At 38.9% G+C, this 2351-nt stretch overlaps 1 long non-coding RNA gene across 1 annotated transcript; it reads left to right on the top strand.

Moving 5' to 3' along the window:
* The first annotated feature begins 875 nt into the window (after positions 1–875).
* LOC138473827 (uncharacterized) lies at positions 876–1992 on the top strand. Its single transcript, XR_011268940.1, has 3 exons — positions 876–967; positions 1394–1460; positions 1892–1992. It is a non-coding gene; the product is annotated as an uncharacterized lncRNA (long non-coding RNA).
* The last annotated feature ends 359 nt before the right edge of the window (positions 1993–2351 follow it).

Here is a 2351-nt window from a genome sequence, read left to right as displayed (position 1 = left end):
TTTGCTGCTTCAGAAGTGTGGAAGCAGGTTTAAACACAGACAATGAAATGGCATACTTTTAATGATATGTTATAAAAGTACTCTAGCCCCAAGAGGGCCTAGAACCTACCAGACATCTCTTATTACGTTATAATAATGATTCATCAAAAATTGTGTTTTTTGTGCAAGGAGCCAGCAGTACTCATTGACAAGTATGACACATTGTTAACATGTTCAGGTTTCTACTATATACTGTAACAACAGTAGTGCACTTGATTCTTGGAAATATCAGAACCATATGTATCTCATAGTTCACTTGTATTACTGTCTGTGTGCATCTGTAAGTATTTTGTATTCTTCAAGAAATCATTGCCTGTAGTGCTTGTAAACTGCAAGCAACACTTAAACAGGTTACTTTTCAAGCAAGTAGCTTGATCCAATTAGGACCACCCTACAAGATTGGGACTATAATTCCCACAATATACCAGCACCAGGTTATGGTGGCCATTTTGATCGACCTAGCCCTACCTAGATTCATATTGTGAGGCATTCAGCACTCGTACTGAAATACAGACGGTCACGTCTCACTACTACCTTGCACAGTATAAAATCGCATTATTTCTCGTATTCTCTTTTTTAAAAAACAAAAGTGACTTATTTACTTCCATTACGGTTTTTTTACAAATTCTGGTCACTTTCAAATTTGTCTCATGTCGCTGCCTGACAAATCGCAGCATGACGAACGACATTCTGCACAAACTTGTAAAATTAGCAATTCACGAAGTATCATGCAAATTGGTCTTATACACAGCTTCCCCTAACACTTACATTAGAATTACCCAAAATATGGCTGACAAGTAAAACATTGACCAGGGAAACAAAGGTAGGACCACCCGGTTTCCTTGGCCATGTCAATACACATTAGAGAACAGGGGACCGATGGCCATTTCCGAACCAACACGGGACGCGAGAGCATTATTCTTTTCAGGTAAGCCTAAGGGACTTAGGCAGCCCACCAACCACTAAGTCCAATCCCAGCAGGATCTGTGTTTTCACACGGGACCGCACGAGCAAACGGGCATGCTTTATTGCCCTTTGCTTACAACATGGCGTTATGAACAAATTAAAAGTAAATAGAAGACTAACAGCTGTACGCAGATGAATATTGGGCAAAAGCATATCCATTATGCAACGTTTTGCCGCACTTAGACGTAACGAACAGCAATCCGCAATTATTAATTTACTTAATCACTTTGATATTTTGGTTAAGCCATGTTTCTGGGCACATTATGACCACGGGAAATTATGCAAAGAGACTCAATGCGTATTGACAAACATAAGGAACAAAACGCTGGGACACATGCAGGACAATTTATCTTTACTATCCCTTGTCCATCTCCTTCTTCTTTTTCAGACGGGATTTAACCCGGTACCATTCAACAATGTTCAGCTACTTTAGCAGTTATGACTGACGGCATAGGGTAAGAAGAATCCCTGTTGCAATCTGTTTATGAACAATCGCACCAATTCCGCAATTGACTAACGTTCTGATTCAAATCTTTTCTCATTTCATTTTTATACCTAACTTACCTCCCTGATCCCCCACCCTAAATCTCTGTCTTTTTATTTAAATACTTTTTATTTTGGTTTCATATACTTTTCGATTTTCTTTGGGTTCCAAATGCGATGTTGTGTGTTTTCATTATACCATATTGCTTAAATTGGTATTTTACACATACACTTCCTTTGGTGGAATTGTTGTTTTACTATTATTCTCAACTGTAATTGGATATAATTATACAATGACATTTTTTTTTCTCTCGATGACATGTTTGTATTTTTTTAATATAATGTTTTTGTTTGTGTGTCATCCAATTGACTGTGCACATGCTTTTTTTCAATATGTTTTCAGACATAAATATATGCCCTGATTTGAGAAAGGCATTTATAATGCTGAAACAGGTGTTATCACAAAGGACCAACAATAAAACCAATTAACTAGACACCGAATAACACTTTGGAATCAGTTTCATATTATGGTGCAGTAATAAGGTGTGGTCAAAGCACTCTCTTATCCCAGGCCTACACAATAGTGAAAACTGGTGGCGTTGCCATTGCATGCTCCTTTTCCTGTTAATAGCTGTTTGCCTGTGTACCATACACTGATTGACTCCCACTGAAAACTCTCTCTCACATAAACTAAGCCCAAGCACTTGGGCAATCAGTGGGTCTGAATTCTTGCCTTCCACTCTCCACTTCTCCTGCACTCTTCCCTTACACGCTCACCCTTTGGGCAGTCTACCCATGGTTCTGCAACTCTCACCTGCCAGGCTGGAAGCTTCTCTGAATTCCTATTCTGGGGTCTAGATTTG

This window comes from Ambystoma mexicanum, chromosome 8 (assembly GCF_040938575.1).
Source record: "Ambystoma mexicanum isolate Mex_15411 chromosome 8, UKY_AmexF1_1, whole genome shotgun sequence".
In the NCBI taxonomy this organism is placed as follows: domain Eukaryota; kingdom Metazoa; phylum Chordata; class Amphibia; order Caudata; family Ambystomatidae; genus Ambystoma; species Ambystoma mexicanum.
This window is presented reverse-complemented; position numbering and strand designations above follow the sequence as displayed.